Source organism: Salvelinus sp. IW2-2015, linkage group LG14 (genome assembly GCF_002910315.2).
Source record: "Salvelinus sp. IW2-2015 linkage group LG14, ASM291031v2, whole genome shotgun sequence".
Taxonomy (NCBI): domain Eukaryota; kingdom Metazoa; phylum Chordata; class Actinopteri; order Salmoniformes; family Salmonidae; genus Salvelinus; species Salvelinus sp. IW2-2015.
Window position 1 is genome coordinate 36538228 of NC_036854.1, and position 21806 is coordinate 36560033.

The 21806-nt window shown below is 42.8% G+C and overlaps 1 pseudogene; it reads left to right on the plus strand.

The window, feature by feature from the left end:
- Nucleotides 1-21806, plus strand: part of LOC111973555 (guanine nucleotide exchange factor VAV3-like) — a 138901-nt pseudogene that overhangs the window by 81427 nt on the left and 35668 nt on the right.

The following is a 21806-nucleotide window of genomic DNA, read 5'->3' on the forward strand; positions in this document are numbered from 1 at the left end:
TATGCCTCCTACTGAGATCTGCCTTGAGACCAGATTATTGGTCATAACGATGACTCTACCTCCAGACCTACTCTAGGCCTACACACAAAAACCTAAAAACACTCCTGCCACCAACACATGTACAGTTGAAGTGGGAAGTGTACATACACTTAGGTTGGAGTCATTAAAACTTGTTTTTCAACCACTCCACAAATTTATTGTTACACAAACTATAGTTAGGACATCTACTTTGTGCATGACACAAGTCATTTTTCCCAAAATTGTTTACAGACAGATTATTTCACTTACAACTGGTTCATCCTTGGGAGCAATTTCCAAACGCCTGAAGATACCACGTTCATCTGTACAAACAATAGTACGCAAGTTTTAACACCATGGGACCATGCAGCCGTCATACCGCTCAGGAAGGAGACGCGTTCTGTCTCTTAGAGATGAATGTGCTTTGGTGTGAAAAGTCAAATCAATCCCAGAACAACAGCAAAGGACCTTGTGAAGATGCTGGAGGAAACAGGTACAAAATGATCTATATCCATAGTAAAATGAGTTCTATATCGACATAACCTGAAAGTCCGCTCAGCAAGGAAGAAGCTACTGCTCCAAAACTGCCAATAAAAAGCCAGGTTACGGTTTGCAACTGCACATGGGGACAAATATTGTATTTTTTGGAGAAATATCCTCTGGTCTGATGAAACAAAAATAGAACTATTTGGCCATAATGACCATCGTTATGTTTGGAGGAAAAAGGGMGAAGCTTGCCGAAGAACACCATCCCAACCGTGAAGCACGGGTGTGGCAGCATCATGTTGTGGGGGTGCTTTGCTGCAGGAGGGACTGGTGCACTTCACAAAATAAATGGCATCATGAGGAGGGAAAATTATGTGGATATATTGAAGCAGRATCTCAAGACATCAGTCAGGAAGTTAAAGCTTGGTCGCAAATGGGTCTTCCAAATGGACAATGACTCGAAGCATACTTCCAAAGTTGTGGCAAAATGGCTTAAGGACAACAAAGTCAAGGTATTGGAGTGACCATTACAAAAGTGTGTGCGAGCAAGGAGGCCTTACAAACCTGACTCAGTTACACCAGCTCTGTCAGGAGGAATGGGTCAAAATTCCCCCAACTTATTGTGGGAAGCTTGTGGAAGGCTACCCAAAACGTTTGACCCAAGGTAAACAATTTAAAGGCAATGCTACCAAATACTAATTGAGTGCATGTAAACTTCTGACCCACTGGGAATGTGATGAAAGAATTAAAAGCTTAAATAAATCATTCTCTCTACTATTATTCTGACATTTCACATTCTTAAAATGAAGTGGTGATACTAACTGACCTAAAACAGGGAATTTTTACTAGGATTAAATGTCAGGAATTGTGAAAAACTAAGTTTAAATGTATTTGGCTAAGGTGTATGTAAACTTCCGACTTCAACTGTATCTCAATGAAATATCTCTGACAAGATTAGGTACAACATAATACTATTAAGTTGTTCTCTTTGCGTAAGAGTTTGACAGCGGTTACACAAAGTGTGACTCCCCATCTCTCTTTCAGAAAGATTTCTTGTGCATCATTTGTGTTTTTTTTCAGCTTGACATTGTTTTCTTCTGAAATCTGCACTTAAAAAATCAGTCGTCTCTTTAGTCTTGATGTACAGGGTGTTGATGATGTGGGTGTGTGAATACAGTTTGACACGTACCAGGAAAGTACTAGAAGCAAGTCACGTCGGGTATGAAAGTGAACATTTACTCTGAGGGCGTCTGCGATGATTTCAATTGGCTAAATGATCCACTTGACATTGATTGGGGGAGCTAATGTGGTTAATGTTCCTGGAGTGTTTCTCTGCATTGCGTCATGTGATGCGACAGCAACCAAGTGTTTTTCAGCGCTGATTATCTCAGACCTTATGATAGACGAGATTTTAAACAGTGCTACTTGAACCAGACTCACTCTGTGTTGAGAGGAAGATTTACACAATGTACTCTTGCATAAACAATTAATCATGCTGCTCAAAGAGAGAGAGAGAGAGAGAGAGAGAGAGCAAGTCCTCTAGAATATGTTGACATTGCAGGTGGTGCGATTTTAATCATGAAGTTGTAGATACTGTTGCTCCACTCTAATGCAGAACTAATGAAGAAACAGGAGTTAGACTGTTTCCAGAACTATTAGTTAGGCTACTGTATGGAAGACCATTGGAAAGCAGTCATTTGTTGTGAGCCTGTCTCGTATTGTGTATGCCAAAATGCACCCATCTTGAATGTTAAGTCTTAATGTTTGTTGTTTTGTGTTCTCTGTGTTGTGTTGGGTACTGTAGGACCTGGCTCAATACGTCAATGAAGTGAAGAGAGACAACGAGACTCTGAGAGACATAGCCCAGTATCAGAAATCCATCGAAAACCTTGTAAGCAACTCATCTTGATTCAAAAATGATTGTGAAGTGAGCTGGGTTTTAAGTGTGACCTCTTTCTTTCTCTCTTTCATCCCCCCCCCCCTTCAGAATCAGTCTCTTAGTACCTATGGGAGACCAAAAGGAGACGGAGAGGTACGCGTTACCTCAATCGACAAACGTGCCAAACAGGACCGGTGAGATGTCTGTCTGGTGTGTGTGTGGGTTTCTGTGTGAGTGCATGTGTGTATGTTTGTCTGGAACGTGGCAAGATAAGATCAAGTCTTTTTACAGTCCCTCGTCTACTGCTTGCTCGTAATGCTTTATGGATCCAGTAATAGGTGTTTATTAGCAGCTATTGTAGTGCATTATGCATAACTCAATCAGGCATTACAAATGCACTTATAATACATTCTGAAAAGGGTATTCATGCTAACCAAAGTCATCTTTTTATCTCACCTGACAAAGACTTCTGTGAAGTGGAAACATTGTGTGTTTGGGGGCAGGAATAAAGCACTGGGGAACAGCAATATTCTYTGTGCAGACCTCTCATTCCTTTACCTTCTTTTTATCTCTCCTTCTGTGTCTTTCCTCTGACACCYCAGGCACATCTTCCTGTTCGATGCTGCTGTGATCGTCTGTAAGAGGAGAGGAGACAACTATGAGATGAAGGAGGTGATCGACCTGCACCACTTCAAGATCACCAACAACCCCACGTCAGACAAGGAGAACAGGAAGGTGTGCGTGCGTGTGTTTGTTCGCTCGTGTGTGTATGAAAGAGTGCACAAAAAACAATCATAGTTTTATCATCCTTCAATTATTCACACTTTAATTATTGTTGACTTTGAGGGATTTCTTAATTTGCTGAAGGCTCAGGCAGTACTGTACAGGAGGGGACATGCTAAACTTTTATTTATGAATGTACGTTTTAGGAAATTTGTCACTAAAAGCGAATCAGACACATATTGAGATTGCCACATTCATTGACAAGCATGATCAGATATTGTGTTGGTTTGATGGATAGAACAGCTTGCCTTTTCCCCAGATGGTGTGTTTATTAAACATTGCCTTGTGCCTGATGGTACACACACACACACACACACACACACACACACACACCACACACACACACACACACACACACACACACACACCACCCACACACACACACACACACACACACACACACACACACACACACACACAGCAACAAGCACCCAGCAGTATAATAAGTATAATATTCACTGTTGTGGATAATGATACATTGCACAATGGCTTCCCAGGGATAATAATCATTTAGCTTTATAAAAACTAAAATTTGTTATGAAATTAAAAATAATCAAGCCAAAATCTAAGCAGCACGCATCTTTCCTATTACATGAACGACAACACCTTGTCTGTCGTATAAGGCTAGGAACCTACGAAAGCTGGTCTATAGTGTACAGTAACTGTTTTCAAACCCCCACCCTCTCACACGACCCCGACCTACCCCCTATGATTGGTCAAGAGGCTCTCTTTCTCTTATCTGATTGGCTGGTGGCTTACCCAACCACTGCAACCTGAAGACCACTTTAAAGGGTCAATCTGGAATTTGTCCATCCATTTGTAGTTTGATTGTCCCTTTAATGGCTTTAATGGCTGTTCTCATGTGTTTTTATAAGCACAGCTGCCTTGAGCACTGAGCAGTACGGTACATGCAGACTACAGAGCCCTCGTTGTAGGAAAGATAACTCTAGCAGAACACAAAACATTACCTCTGAATATACACTTGTTTATTGTGCTGAAATTTGGGTCAGAGTACCTTTTTCAAGACAGCCTTGTCTCTGTGGAGGGAGAGGTGGTTGTGCAGGTTGTTATCAGGGACGCTGGAAAATGGCCTTGTCTTTAAGGTGGCTAATCTTAGTGATTAAGTCTGCAGTGTCGTATCTGCCTTGATATCTGGGGCTGCATGGACACTGGTTCACAGGAACTCTCTCTCTCTCTCTCAATTTCCATTTCAATTTAAGGGCTTTATTGACATGGGGCACATATGTTTACATGTCAAGGCAAATTAAATAGATAATAAACAATAAAATGTTTTACAGTAACATTAAACTCACAAAAGTTCCAAAAGAATAAAGACATTTCAAATGTCATATTATGTCTAATATTTGTCTAATATACAGTTCTCTCTCTCTCTCTCTCTCTCTCTCTCTCTCTCTCTCTCTCTCTCTCTCCTCTCTCCCCCGCATACACCACTCTATTTATCCCTTTGCTATTTATGACTCCCCCATTCTACTTCACTATGACCCCCTCATCTACCTCCCTCTGTCTCTCTCTAATTCACTCTCTCATCGCCCTTTTTGTCTCCTGTTTTAGTGGTCCTATGGGTTCTACCTGACACACAACCAGGGGCAGAGTGGCTTCGAGTTGTTCTTCAAAACCAAGGAGCTGAAGAAGAAATGGCTGGAGCAGTTTGGCATGGCCATGTGAGTGTGTGTTGTGTCCCATGTCATGCCTCTGCCTCACTCCCCCTGCAGCAGTGTGTGTTGTGTCCCATGTCATGCCTCTGCCTCACTCCCCCAGCAGCAGTGTGTTTGTGTCCCATGTCATGCCTCTGCCTCACTCCCCCTGCAGCAGTGTGTTTGTGTCCCATGTCATGCCTCTGCCTCACTCCCCCTGCAGCAGTGTGTGTTGTGTCCCAGGTCATGCCTCTGCCTCACTCCCCCTGCAGCAGTGTGTTTGTGTGTGTGTGTGTGTGTTTCTGTGAGAGAGACAGATAAAGTGTTTGTGTGTGTCCTCTATCGTGTGTACTGCCTTAGTGTCACAGTATTGACATGTCACTCTTCCAGTTATTCAGGTAAGTACAGATCATGATTAATGAGTGTCACAGTCCTGAACTCTCCTGGCACCCTGCTCTGAAACACTAAAGACACCAAAGACTCCCCTCCCCTCACCTGCTCCAAATCACCAGACTGATACAACAACCAGAACTGACTGCCTGGACAAAACCTATATAATTCTTTCTTAGACAATCAAAACTCCTTTCAGTGAATGGTGCAATTATATATTATGCTTGCACGAGAACAGCGCCTCTTTGCAAATACACACAAGCGTTCCAGCTTTGATTCATGGATAAAACGTGTGTTCCTGTATGTTCTATAATTACTTTGCACAAAAACATAAAACTGTGCCAAATATTGCCAAATATAAAGGGGATGTTTAACTACTTTATCAAATTGCTTGAATAAACACCAGTGTGTTAAATTCACTCTGTAATAGACTGGAGATCTAACAATGTCCTGACAGAGAAGCTGATTAGTGACTCTGACTCAGAATGGGTTTTATCAAGTAGTCCATTGACTCAACTACATGCACGCTTGGCCATATAGGAATATTGTCCCCATAAGTCCTCTGTGTCATCTCTCTCAGTCTCGTTGGGGACTTCACTCGCACATGTGATCTAACATGCACCTGTCATCATAAATACCACTGAGCCAAACACAAACACATCTGGTCATCTAGTGGAGGACAGGGGTCCTTTTCACACTGTAGCTATTTTAGAGAGGAGGAGTGGAGATCAGAGGATCTGGGATTATTAGATGCTTTGTTGGTGTTGATAACGACATTTACAATTATTTACAACGGGGGTGGGGGACACCTGCTATAGGAAAGAAAGGGGGGGGGGGGAAACAATTGACCGTTTGCTAAGACCCACCCCCCTTGGTTACTGTTCCAACCTCAGACAACATTTTCCCTGGAAGCCCAATTCCCCATTTAACCACATTCGAAATCCCCCCACAATGATCTCAAACTGTGTTTGTAATACACAATGAAATGAAACACAGACTGACTACCCCTTGCTAATCAGGAAACTCTTGGGTATGTTGTGGTGGACTGTCATTACAATTGCTTCACAGGATCCTGGTAAAAGGATGTTTGTAGCTAGCCACTGAAGGGCTCTGAATTCACTGTCAGCATGCAGTCAACGCTGTAACTATCCTGATGTCGACAGCAGATGGAAGCTCTATTCATAACATTGCTAAATTAGCTAGCTGACATATTTTCATTTTACATAGTTTATTTGCACCTTATTTGTAGAACAATCTTCAAAATGTTGTTAAATGTGATGTTCTAGTTCCTCTAGGGAAATTCACAAAGCTGATTGAGGACCTTATTACTGATGAGTGTGTTTTTTTTGTTTTGATTGTGTTTTTCTTTCCGCTTTCATTTTGTATTTATATTGATTTGTGTATTTTCTGTAATTTCTGTAATTCAGGGCTTATCTGTAGAAGAGACCTTGGTCTCAGCATGACTAAAATAAAGGTGGGGGGGGGAAGAAAAAAAAGAAGAAAAAAAGTATTTTAAGTGGCTAGCTAGCTGATGTTAGCAATGTTGGTGAGACTGAGAGCTAGCTAACCAGCTGAGCTAGCAAACAATATAACAACAGTATAAATTTGGATTCAGGAATCACAGTAGCAAGTACTCTCCAATTATTTAGTCATTTAAACTCAGTTTTTGCCATAGCCTTCACTGGCTTTCATGTGATTTAAAGATCAGAATGTCCGAGGTGTTGGACTCGATGACAGTTGCTATCCATTGATACGCTGCGATTGGTTGCCGAAAATTCTGAAGCAGGGCTTAGTGAAGGGTCAATTATATTAAATAGTACTTTGGACTGTTCTATGCCGGTGATATCAGAAACAAAAAGAGAAAAGGAGGAAAGGAAGGAAGGAAGGAAGAAGAAGAAAGACAGCATCAGAGAAGAAAATAGAAAATAGGGGAAGAAAAAAGTTCAAAGGCGTGACGCAATGCTGAGAGAAGCTTGAGCTTGATTAACTCAGTGGAATTAATGAGTTTGGAGCGGAGAGAGAGAGACAGGAGAGAGAGACAGAGAGAGACTGTGAAGAGAAAGAAATAGAGAGACAGAAAGAGAGAGGCAGAAGAGTTAGAGAGCAAGAGACAGAGAGAGCGAGAGAGAGACGCTCCTTCAGTTTCTTTGGCACACAATCACTGAGTCACTTGGCTCCCTGGAGAGACTGTTGACTGATCCCAGTACTGTTGTTTTGTCACGAGCTGCAGCTCAGTTCAGCTCAACACAGTGAGGAGGAGGAGGAGACACATTTAGACTGCTAATATAATGGCACTGTACTCAAACTAACTCTGGATTACTTGACCTAACCCACATGAAAAAATACTATAGTATACTATGATATAAATACTATAGTATTCACTGTAGTGTTTTTGCGGAAATAACTGTAGTATTCACTGTAGTGTTAGCTGTAGTATACTGTAGTATTTACAGTTAACTGTAGTATGAATATTGTAGTAAAAMAAAAGTATTATAATTATGTTTTTGCTGACTGTAGTATACTGTCGTATTTACTGTAGTGTTTTAGTTTTATTATCTTTGACATAGAAGTGGAGGCTTTTTCTTTCAGGAAACCTACTGGGGAAATGTTCCATAACCTGTAGGTAGGTAGGACTGGTGTCTGAACGGATAGTTCAGAGCTTCTGCTCTTTTCCATAACCTGTAGATAGGGTGCATTCGGAAAGTATTCAGACCTCTTGACTTTTTCACCATTTTGTTACTTCACAGCCTTATTCTAAAATGTATAAAAATATWWAAAAAACGCTCATCAATCTACACACAATACCCCATAATGACAAAGCAAAAAACTTTTTTTAAGTGTTTGCAAATAAAAAAATAAAAAAATAATGAAATATCACATTTATACAAGTATTCAGACCCTTTACTCAGTACTTTGCTGAAGCACCTTTGGCAGCGATTACAGCCTCGAGTCTTCTTGGGTATGACGCTACAAGGTAGGCACACATGTCTTTGGGGAGTTTCTCCCATTCTTCTCTGCAGATCCTCTCAAGCTCTGTCAGGTTGGATGGGGAGCGTCACTGCACAGCTATTTTCAGGTCTCTCCAGAGATGTTCGATCGGGTTCAAGTCCAGGCCCTGGCTGGGCCACTCAAGGACACTCAGAGACTTGTCCCAAAACCACTCCTGCGTTGTCTTGGTTGTGTGCTTGGGGTCATTATCCTGTTGGAAGGTGAACCTTCACCCCCAGTCTGAGGTCCTGAGCGCTCTGGAGCAGGTTTTCATCAAGGATCTCTCTGTACTTTGCTCCGTTCATCTTTCCCTCGATCCTGACTAGTCTCCCAGTCCCTGCCGCTGAAAACATCCCCACAGCATGATGCTGCCACCACCATGCTTCACCGTAGGGACTGTCATGTTCCTTTTACTGAGGAGTGGCTTCTGTCTGGCCACTCTACCATAAAGGCCTGATTGGTAGAGTGCTACAGAGATGGTTGTCCTTCTGGAGGGTTCTCCCATCTCCACAGAGGAACTCTGGAGCTCTGTCATCTGCCTGACCAAGGCCCTTCTCCCCCGATTGCTCAGTTTGGCCGGGCGTCCAGCTCTAGGAAGAGTCTTGGTGGTTCCACACTTCTTCCATTTAAGAATGATGGAGGCCACTGTGTTCTTGGGGACCTTCAATACTACATAAATTGTTTGGTACCCTTCCCCAGACCCTTCCTCAGCTCTACGGGATATTCCTTTGACTGTCATCTGTGGGACCTTATATAGACAGATGTGTGCCTTTTCAAATAATGTCCAATCAATTGAATTTACCACAGTTGGACTCCAATCAAGTTGTAGAAACATCTAAAAAATGGAAACAGGATGCACCTGAGCTCAATTTCGCATTTCATAGCAAAGGGTCTGAATACTTACGTAATAAATTGTGTGTAGATTGATGAGGGACATTATTGTTTATCCATTTTAGAATATGTATATATATATTTTTACCTTTATTTAACTAGGCTAGTCAGTTAAGAACAAATTCTTATTTTCAATGACGGCCTAGGAACAGTGGCCTTGTTCAGGGGCAGAACGACAGATTTTTACCTTGTCAGCTCGGGGATTCGATCTTGCAACCTTTCGGTCACTAGTCCAGCGCTTTAACCACTAGGCTACCTGCCGCACCAATATGGCACCAACGTAACACAATTTGTAAAAAGGAAAGGGGTCTGAATACTTTCCGAATGCACTGTAGGTAGGACTGGTGTCTGAACGGATAGTTGCTCTTTTCTATAACCTGTAGAGAACACAATATGGTCTATACTTGGCATTTAGGTTTTTCACTTATGGGTGGCACAAAATGTGATATGGGGAGGGGAATGGGTTAGGTATATGCAAATTAATCTGGTATTTACTATAGTTAAAAGCAGTGTAGTGTTTTTGCGGACTGTAGCGTTTTTGCGAACATTACTGGTGTATTTACTATAGTATTCTACAGTATATTACAACATTCTATATTAAGTACTACACATGATCGAGGGATACTACATTGTGTACTGTAATATTCTACAGTATACTGTCATATTTTTTTCATGTGGGAAGAATCAGGAAGTCTGTCTCGGGTTGCTACCAGGTTTTTTATTTATTATAATTGGCAAAAATTAGGTGAAGGCCCCTGACGTCAAGTGGTACTATGGGCAACGTGAACATAACGACTTATGTAAGTAATACAGAAACTGCCGAGCTTGTATCAAAGTACTGTGTAGTCTGTATGTAGACTGTAGAGCTACAGTCAAGTTCCAATGTGGAACCGAGATTTGCTACTAGTATAGCTGACTGCAGTTACCTTAACGTCACAATGTGAAACTGCCAATGTACGATTGCACTTGTCTTATCTAATCTTCATAGCCTTTCTTTCCCATGTCTTGTAGATCCAACATACGTCCAGAGAATGGCACCAGTAACCTCCATGAGTTCAAGATGCACACCTTCGACAGAATCACATCCTGTAGCTACTGCCACATGCTGCTAAGGTACGGGGTCAGACACGCACACGCGCACACACTACATGTTATTTTACATTTGAGTCATTTAGCAGACGCTCTTATCCAGAGCGACTTACAGGAGTAATTAGGGTTAAGTGCCGTGCTCAAGGGGATAGCAACAGATTTTTGACTGACAACCCTGAACCTGTGTCTACAACCAATGGGTATATATTGGTTGTGGCCGGCAGGTAGCCTAGTGGTTAGAGCTTTGGGTCTAAAGGTTACTGGCCCCAAGCTGACAAGGTAAAAATCTGTCGTTCTGCCCCTGAACAAGGAACCCCCTATTCCTCGGTAGGCCGTCATTGTAGATAAGAATTTGTTCACTTGCCTAGTTAAATATATGGATCACTTCATGTCTGTGAAGTGTTGTGAAGAAGACCCAGCTGGTGACCCTATATGGCCCATAACTACCCATTCCGGGTGGATGTCAGACGGGGAAAATATATTTAAAATATATTTGAGCATGCAGGAGGACAAATATACTAGGCGAGAAGGGGAGTAACAAGAGTGTGAGCTGACTGAGCATGTGCAGTGCACCTGTGTGTATGGTGTGTTTACAACATCTGTGTGTAACCATGACCCATGACCCATGACCCTAACCCTAACCCTAACCCTAGCTTCATGTCCACAACCTGGCTCAACCCTAACCCTAGCCTCACCCACAACCCTAACCCTAACCCCAGCTTCAAGTCCACATCTGGGTTCAACCCTAACCCATACCTTAGCTACCATGGATGTCCACACCCTGGCTCAACCCTAATTCTAGTGTGTGTGCGTGGCTCACGAGTTAGTCACACTGGGGCTGCTGGGCTTTACATCATTGTAATCAGCAGGAGGTTCTGGAGCGGTTATGTAAAAGAAAATACCGCCGCAGGTAGGGAGGAGTGGAGAGGCGATTGCGGATGGTTGAACCCGAGACAGGGGAGTTAGAATGGCACCAAGTCACATCTTCGTCCTCCTCCTCTTTCTTTACTCCCTTTCTTTATCCTACACACACACACACACACGGCACGCACGCACGCACGCACGCACGCACGCACGGCACGCACGGCACGCACGCACGCACACACACACACACACACACACACACACACACACACACACCACACACACACACACACACACACACACACACACACACACACACACACAGAGTCTTGCGCAGCTAACCTTGTGGGGGCATACAATTCAGTCCCATTCAAAATCCTATTTCCTTAACCCCTAACCTTAACCCTAATCCGTACTCTTACCCTAACCCTAACCTTATCCCTAACCCTAACCCTAACTCTAAACCAAAAACCTAACCTTAACCCTAACCCTAGCTCCTAACCCTAAAACTAATTCTAACCCTAACACAAATTCTAACCTTAACCCTAAACCCCCTAGAAATAGCATTTGACCTTGTGGGGACCAACAAAATGTCCCACAAGTATAGTTAAAAACACACACACAAACACACACACAAACACACACACACACACATACCACACTGAGTAACACTGGTTGTCCCTCTCTTCTCTCTTCCAGGGGTATCTTTAACCAGGGGTACCTGTGCTCCAAGTGTGGTGTTGGAGCCCATAAGGAATGTCTGGGGAGGTTTGGCAGCTGTGGAAAAACAGGTGAGAACCCCCCTCAAAACACAGACTCAAGAAAGCAGTACAGTACAAGTAGTACAGTACATACACTATATGACCGATAGTATGTGGACAGCTGCTCGTCAAACATCTCATTCCAAAATCATGAGCATTACATTTTTTTTACAATCTCTAGGACCCATTTCTCAATACTTAGGTCACTTTTTCAAAACTCTTCACACAGTTCTCCTAACCAACTTTCGGCTTGGCACAGCTTTTAATTTCACATCCAAAATGCACTAAAACTACCAAAACACTTCATACATGTCTCAAATCAACTCATTCTTCCAGAACACTAGCAAAGGTTATCACCCAACAAGCACACTTTGTCACTCATAAAACAATGACCTAAAAAACACTAACAACAGGTAGCTTTACACAATGTTTTCTTTTGTAAAATTTCTTTACAAAACAAGAATGACACCTCTCTACTGTTTAGAATTCACTGCAGTATATGTTACAGGAAMGWATCAGACATATTGCAATATGCTTCCATATGTTTTATGTAATTTTTTGGAATTGAGTGATTCCAAAATACAAGAACTTGTATATACACCATCTACCAATACAGATACAGTAGCAATGCTAGTCAACCCTGTCTTCTGCATTTGGCCACAGGTTCTCATCCACATTTCTTCTTATGTCATATTGGGCAATACACTTAGGAAATAATATTTTGCCATGCCTGGTCCATCCCTGGAAATCTTCTGCAGATATGTCCAGGCATCCAGCATGCATTGTGTCCAGGAGGGACATTTGATCATGTGGATGGTGGTKATAAACCTTCCACCTCCATGAGGAAAATAATTCCTCTGTGGGGTTGAGGAATAGAGAGTAAGGAAGGAGGAAAAGTGACACCATCCTGGGATGGGCTGCAAACCACTCTGTGACTGCATGGGAGTGGTGAAATGCCACATTGTCCCATACAATTACAAACGTTGGCCGATTTCGCCTCACTGCAACCCTTTCCTCACCTGGCACAACCCTTCCGTAGAGGTCATCCAGGAATGAAATGAGACCCTCTGTGTTGTATGACCCAATTAGCGTTTTTTGTAACAGCAATCCATCAGAGGATATTGCTGTACACATTGTGATGTTGGCACCCCTCTGGCCCGGGACATCCACTYTGGCTCTTTTCCCAATCACATTCCTTCCTCACCGCCGTGTTTTGGCCAAGTTGAAACCAGCCTCATCCACAAAGATGAATATGTGGGGTGTTTGCCTGGCTTCAATCTCAATGATTCTCTAAAATAAATCCACAAGGCAACATAAGAGTTAGGCTGTTACGGTAGTTTACATTATACCTAAAAACAGGCCATGGTGTGCCTCTGCCCTGTTTGGTTTTGTTCAAAACCAGTTCTGTATTTTATAGTCATCTTACCGAGACATATTGCTTCCTGAGTTGCTTGACTCGTTCAGAGTTCCTCTCAAAGGGGACAGTGTACAACTGCTTCATCCTGACTTGATGTTGTTTCAGGACTCTAGAAATAGTTGTTATGCTTACATTGTGAATATTTCCAAACGTAATGTTGTCTGCCAACACTCTGTCRCGAATCTCTGTGAGTTTTATGCCATTGTTTCTGATGACCATATCAACGATTGCAGTTTCCTGCACAGCAGTGAAAATCCTACCTCCTGCCTGTGGGAGGTAACCGTTGGGTCCTAAGCAGAAATACAAATACAATTACACACAAGTAGGTTTGGAGGCAATGCTCAATTGACTTCTGTAATGTGCAGTTCAGTCAGATGTCCTTGCAGAATGCACATCTTACCTGTTGTTTTGCCGGAAATTTCTCACAATAGATGCCACTGTTGAGAGTAGCAGATTTGGCTGCACTCTCAGACCAGCCTCTCTCATTGATAGACCATGATTTATTACATTGTCAATTATAGTAGCCCTAATCTCATCTGAGACAACAGCTCTTGATCTTCCTCTCAGTCTTCTTCCACCACGCATACGTACTCCTCTCCCTCTCACAGCCACTCTTCTTCCTCTGTCAGCCACTTCTCTATCTCTGGCTGGGTCCATGTTTACATTACAGTACAGCATTATTCCTAAAATGTCCCCTTTTGTATAGATGGTAATGAAATTGAAAGACTAACACCTGGGTAGGTTTTCAGATGCAATGTGAATCAGCTGTGGTTGGTCTAATTGTTTTGATAGTATTTCATTTTTTAGATTTGGAATATATTTCAATACGATATTACTGTAGAAATGTAGCAAATTGCTGTCTTATTCAATTTTGTGTTATGTTAGGTTTTGAACTTAAGTTCAACAGTTTTGAAAAGAGTATGTAAACATGTGCAAATTGGCCTGTAGGTACATAGAGTTTTGGTGGTGGTTGTGTCTGAGTGAGAAAATAATTCATGAAATTTGAAAGATGTAGTTCATTGAATGCATTTTGTGCCAAAGCAATGGAAAATGATCCACAGTTTAGCCCACATAGACTGCTGTTGTACTCGCTGTGTGCAGAGTTTTGAAAAAGTGACCTAAGTATTGAGAAATTGTTCCTAGCTATTYTAAAAAACTGTAATATGGAGTTGGTCCCCCCTTTGCTGCTATAACAGCATCCACTCTACTATGAAGGCTTTCCACTAGATGTTGGAACATTGCTGCAGGGACTTGCTTCCATTCAGCCACGAGCTAAGTGAGGTTCGGGGACTGATGTTGGGCYATTAGGCCTGGCTCGCAGTCAATGTTCCAATTCATCCCAAATGTGTTCGATGGAGTTGAGGGATCTGTGCAGGCCAGTCATGTTCTTCCGCAKCGATCTCGACAAACTTTTTCTGTATGGACCTCGCTTTGTGCACAGGGGCATTGTCATGCAGAAACAGGAAAGGGCCTTCCCAAAACTGTTGCCACAAAGTTGGAAGCACAGACTTGTCTAGAATATCTTTGTATGCTGTAGCATTAAGATTTCCCTTCACTGGAACTAAGGGCCCGACCATGAAAAACAGCCCCAGACCATTATTCCTACTCCACCAAACTTTACAGTTGGCACTKTGRATTGGGGCAGATAGCGTTCTCCTGGCATCCGCCAAACCCAGATTCGTCCGTCGGACTGCCAGATGGTGAAGAGTGATTCATCACTCCAGAGAACGCGGTTCCACTGCTCCATAGTCCAATGGTGGCGAGCTTTWKKKRTCTCCAGCTGACGCTTGGCATTATGCATGATGATCTTAGGCTTGTGTGTGGCTGTTCCGCCATGGAAACCCATTTCATGAAGCTCCCATCAAACAGTTATTGTGCTGACGTTGCCTCCAGAGGCAGTTTGGAACTCGGTAGTGAGTGTTGCAACCGAGGACAGACCCAGCAGTTCTGTTCTAGGAGCTTGTGTGGCCTACCACTTCGCGGCTGAGCCGTTGTTGCTCCTAGACGTTTCCACTTCACAACAACAGCACTTACAGTTGCCTGGGGCAGCTTTAGCAGGTCAGAAATTTGACAAACTGGCTTGTTGAAAAGGTGGCATCCTATGTCACTGAGCTCTTCAGTATTGTGCATTCTACTGCCAATGTTTGTCTTGGAGATTGCATGGCTGCACGCTCAATGTTATACACATGTCAGCAACGGTTATGGCTGAAATAGCCGTATCCACTAATTTGAAGGGGTGTCCACATACTTGTGTATATATACTCTTAAAATGTATATTTCATGTTAATGTGTATACCTGAAAGTAAATTGAAAATCTGCCGATAATTAACCTAGAATAAGGAAAAGCTCATAGTCACTGTGTATGGGGATTGGTCAGAGTATGAAACCTGAACACTTATATAACTCCAATCAAATAACATCAATGTTCTCACTCACTGTACATACCTTTAAACTGTTCACTGTGCTCACTCACTGTACATTACCTTTAAACTGCTCAACTGTGCTCACTCACTGTACATACCTTTAAACTGTTCACTGTGCTCACTCATGTACATACCTTTAAAACTGTGCTCACTGTGCTCACTCTCACTATACATACCTTTAAAACTGTTCACTGTTCTCACTCATGTACATACTTTAAACTGTTCCAACTTGTTCTCACTCACTGTACATACCTTTAAACTGCTCACTGTGCTCACTCACTGTACATACCTTTAAACTGTTTACTGTGCTCACTCACTGTACATTACCTTTAAACTGCTCACTGTGCTCACTCACTGTACATACTTTAAAACTGTTCACTGTGCTCACTCACTGTACATGCCCTTTAAACTGTTCACTGTGCTCACTCACTGTACATACCTTTAAACTGTTCACTGTGCTCACTCACTGTACATACCTTTAAAACTGTTCACTGTGCTCACTCACTTGTACATGCCTTTAAACTGTTCACTGCACACACACACACGCATGCGTATGTGCACACACACACACACACACACACACACACACACACACACACCACACACACCACACACACAACACACACACACACACACACACACACACACACACACACACACAACACACACACACACACACACACACACACACATGCAATGGGAAAGAACATGAGTGATTAGAGTAGACTGATCATGACATTCTCTCATGACAAACAGGTCCTGCAGACTTCCCCTGACTTGCAGTGAGTGTGTCAGTGGCCTGTATGTGTGTGTGTTGTGTGTGTGTGTGTGTGTGTGTGTGTGTGTGTGTGTGTGTTGTGTGTGTGTGTGTGTGTGTGTGTGTGTGTGTGTGTGTGTGTGTGTGTGTGTGTGTGGTGTGTGTGTGTGTGTGTGTGTGTGTGTGTGTGTGTGTGTGCAGATTGCAGCAAGGTGCCTGCTCCTGTTGGTGTTGGCATCACTCACAAGCAATCAGGTCAGCAGTGCAATAACACAGTCACAGCTACACCTGGTCACTAAGCTTCCCTGAATAGATTACTGTCATGCCACGGGGGGGGGCTGGAGAAAATCCCAATTGTCTCCCATGTGGAGATAAACGTTAGTCCCTTTTACAGTGTTAGAAAGTAGAATGCACTTGGTTGCAGTATGTTATGTTGCAACTATGCTTTCACTACCAACTTGCTTGTTAAGCAGTTATTAACGCATGGCTGATGTTGGCTGAGTAGCAATAGATATAGTAACCTCATCAACACATAGCAGTTATTGACAGGAAAACAGAACACAATCACAACATCCATCGACAATCAGGAATGTGCATTACAACAATGAATGCTGTGCCTTGGAATAGAGCGTTATGCCTGCAGTTCTGCAGGAGGTATGTGTTTACAGTACTCTGTCTCCAGGGTGTTCTGCAGGTGAGGCTTGTTTACCTCAGGTCCCAGTTGGCTCTCTCTCCCTCTGCTCTTCGTTATCAGCCCTGTTCAGCGTTACTTTGTGTAACAGGTCAAAGTTCGATCCAGAGCTGCCTGGCTGTCTGCTGTAGAGGGAGCGGGAGGAGGGAGGGGGGGGTGCTTGTTGATGGGGTGTAGCCCGTCCCAGGAGAGCCAATGAACAAACAGAGAACAAACTCTCAGAGCAGAACAGTCGTCAGCCCTGCCCCCTGAAGTGGTTTACTCCAGACTCTTTACTCCTGTCAGGTACCTTCAGCACAACAAACCAATGAGGAAGAAGAGTAGACAGTACCGCGAGTTGCTTTCTGCTTCACTAATGAGAGAGTTCTTCTGCAGCTCTGGAACACTGTGTGTGTGTGAGAGAGTTCTTCTGCAGCTCTGGAACACTGTGTGTGTGTGAGAGAGTGTGTGTGTGTGTGTGTGTGTGTGTGTTGGGTAACAGTTTGTGCATGTGATCGTGAGTGTGTGTGTGGCTGTTATGCGTTCTCCTTGTAACCCACTCACCATGCCTGTTTTCAAACTCCTTTCAGATTCGGGCTCCTTCAGAACTCAGGTAAGACAGTGTGTGTTTCTATCTCCTTTCTCTTTCCAAAGTTCTGCTCTGTTCTGTTCTTACCCTTTGAAGACGTTCCCCTCTCTGTGGATATTGCCGAAGAAACTCCAATTGACTTTACTTATTTTAGCGTGAGCCGATAGATAGTGAATACTTTTCTTCTGTAGATGATTGGAGAGTTGTGAAGGCCAGGTCTTAGCATATAAGATAGATAGTGAATACTTTTCTTCTGTAGATGATTGGGAGTGTGAAGGCCCATGGTCCTTGGAGCTATATAGATAGATACGTGGCGCAATATTTTCTCCTTTCTGATCACGATGATTGGAGAGTTTGTGAGGCCCCAGGTTTGCATATACTGATAGTGAGTGAATTACTTTTCTTCTGTAGATGATTGGAGAGTTAATGTTGAAGGCCAGGTCTGCTGTCAGCAGGTATTACCTAGATGGAACTAGTGAATAACTTTTCTCTTTTCCTGTAGATGATTGGTATTGAGTTTGATGAAGATGCCATGGTCTTACTGCATAATAGTGCAACCACCCATATTGCATATCGTTTCACTGAAAATGCGAACTTACTACCAGACAATGTAAATACAACTTTTGGCAATTACTTATTTACTTTGAATGTTTTGTATTGAAGAGTGGCGTAAAGATATCGAATTACGCGGAGGGAGATTACGCTCTGAATTCTGAACGGTTCAAACCTGGTGATGGAGGTTTATAAATTTATGATGGAGGGTTACTAATACTCAGTCTGGACGGTTATAAGCAACCTAATGTTGAGCAGGTTAATAACACATGCGTGAAGGAGGTTGGTAACTGGTGTATGGGCGGATTGGGCTTCGGATATAATTGGCTGCTGGAGTATTAATAAACTTTGATGCAGGATGTTCACCTAACTTAAGCGTCTTCGAGGGAAGGTTTAATTCACTTACAAATATGTTTGGAGGTTATAGGGACTGGTGTCCCAGAATGAGATGGGTTATTACTTTAGGTGTTATCGAGAGGTTATAATAAGCAATGCAACTGTGGTAGATCGGATGGTATACTAGGGAGTAGACTGGTTTGATGGATGAGGTTATAAGATTATGATGGAGGTTATAACTAATACTGTACGTGTGGAGTAGTTATAACTACATATAGTGGCTTCCAGGAGGTTATAAGGACTGGTCGACCACCTCGGACGTTCTTAGGTCAACTGGTGTTAATTCGAGGAAGTGGTTATAAGAACTTAGGTGAATGGAAGGTTTCTATAAATTAGGGTGTACTTTTGCAAGAGGATTATTTAAATCGTTGTTGTTGGATTAGAGTGTTTTGAGGTTTACAAAGATCTATCGATGGAGGTTAATATGTTGGGCATTTTATTTTGTGTAACAAATGCATCATTCTTATTCGGTCAATTGCATGCTAACATGTCCTGTTTTGGCAGAGATTAGGCTCCTTCCATTTAGGATCGAAATATTTCATACTTTTGCTTGTGTTTGCCAGAAGCATTAAGCAGCTGCACTTTCATTTCGAGCATTACCCACCTAAAGTCCTAGTCCTTCATATTCATTCATCTCACTGCAAAAGATAGGAATCAGTTAATTTTTGCAAAATGCAACGCTGGATAGAAATGCATTTCTGGTGATGGGGCAATCGCGACACCCTAACAACACAGACGTAAGACTTGTATCTTACCCTGTTTACCCCTACAAGCAGTGGGGGGAGGTTTGTGTGGGCTGGAAAAATTCGCATTGTTCTGGTATAGAGCCTTGTATTTAAGAATGTTGTAAATTAATTCATTCCCGTGCCTGGGTGTTTTGAAGTTATTCTCCGGGTTGCTCTTTATATATTTGGGGATTTATAACTATATTATAGGGTCACCCTATGCAGAGAAGTTTTCCATACTGGAGGCTATATTAAAATGGGGGTTCCAAACACTGATTTTTTGCGATGGTTAGCCTCGGATTATCATATTGTCTGACAACAGGTTTGCTTCTGCACCTCTAGGCTATCGCGTTACATCTATTTGGTGAAAGTCATAGAGCGCTCAGGCTTTATTAATATAGAGACTATAAAGCCATGTTCCTGGTGTGCGTTTGTCACGGAGGACTGAACATATACAAACTTCATGAACTCGATATGTCTAATAGCTATGGGTTAGGGACATGTACAGTATGTCAGGGTGAGCTAGGATAATAGAGAGAGGAAACATTGGGTTTACATCTCAACTTTGGTTCTTCTTGAGCATACCCATGTGTGTTCACACGTGGAGGGTGCCATTGATGCGCTGCGAGCGTATGAGAACTTATACAGTGTGTTGTGTGTGTTTTGTATATTTAGTGTGTGTGTCATATTCGTGGTGTGTGTGGTGTGTTGTGTGGTGTGTGTGTGTCGGTTGTTCGATGTGTGGTGTCGTTGGGTTTGGTTTATTTGTTTCGGTCGTTGTAGCTGTGATGGCCTTTGTATTGTTGTGTGGTGTGTTAGTGTGTGTGTGCTGTGGAGTCGTAAGAGTTTGTTGTACTGACTGTTCAGTTTGTTGCCTATCTGTTTACCTGGCGTGTCCTTCCTCGCTGTCTTCACTTAATCCAGTACGATGTTAAGATGAACAACACAATACTGGTGTCTGTATCTGTTGTCATTCACATTTGTTCAGCCGGATATAGAGAGATTTAGCGGTAGCTACTTTAGGAGGAAACACCGGGGCGGCCGCCTGGTACATAGTAATTCCATGGTTTAGTAGCATTTTTCTGACTCTAGGCTTCAAAGAATAACAAACATCGGGGTAGTTAAGTCGCCCAACTTCACCTTTAGTCCATTTGGGTTTTATTACCTCCTACCACGGGGCTCGCACAAATTTATTAAGTTGCCCGTTTTAGAAAGTATGCTTTAATGGCTTAAACATTACACCTACATCATGTTGTTCCACATAATTGGGCCTCTCAGCTGGGACAACCTACGCCATTACCTACTCCGGGGGCTCGTCCTCAAACATCGCTTTTCTAATTTCTCTCTATCTCATTGTCGGTTTGGTGGGGTTCTCCGGCTGAGCGGACTTTTTATGGAGCTTATGTAGAAAAATAGTCTGGATCCTTTACTCATCATTTATCTTCTTTTTTCCAACACTCTCTTCCCCGTAACGTCTCTCTCTTCGTCAGCATTCCTGGTTTTCTCCTTTCCCCTTTGCTCTCCGTGTCTATCTCATCATCGGGGTCACTCTCTATCAATTTTTCTCGCTCGATCATCGTTTTTTGGTAAATATTCCTGCTGGCTCTTTTTGTTTGCTCGTCTTATCTGTACTCCGAACAGAGGTCCTCTATCCTCTCTTTTTAATTTTTACCACCCGTCTCCTTCCTTCATTCATTTCCTTCTGGTTGGAATGGAGATACCATTGAGACATACTAGCAAAACTCTCAAATATGAGACACAACGGAGGGATGACGAACTACATCGCGAGAGCATGAGGAGGATGTGCAATAAATTGCGGGCGCTGTTATAAGCGGATGACGAATAGACCGTCGTGAGAAAGATCCTTGATCCTAGCGCACACCAATGGCAGATATAGAAATCGTGCTTAAACACGTCTAACGTATACAGAGAGGGATTACTCAAAGTATTATGATAATAGCCTTGGGTTGCCGCTCTTTCTATCCCGTGTCTTCGGTCTTGTTTCCGTCTTCCCATATTCATTCTGTCTTCCGTTTGTATGTCGTCTCGATTGAAGTGCACACCTAATTTGCTGAATCGGGGACAGCTGCGTTCTAGTAAGCTTCTTTTCCTAGTTGATAGTCTGCTTCAAGAAAGGTGAGGCTAGAGAACACGCTAGGGAGTTAGACCAGGTGTGTTAGATATAAGCTTGGCTCTATGATCACAGCAACAGACAGGAGTACGGTGAGAAGTGAAGGTTCGTAGTTTGTCCTTGTGTTGTTTTGGAAATGCATTTAATGGAGGCTCTGAGACTACGGTTTCTGCCTCACTTGTATAACGTACCGAGTCTCCAGAGCATGATGCTTTCCCAAACACTACACAAGGACAACCCGTGTTATAGCTTGAATATTCTCTAACTCGACTATCTGGGAGTGTCGGTGAAGCTAGACAGAAGGGCTAGCGAGGTGGGCCTGTTGCGGGAGCTAATATTATG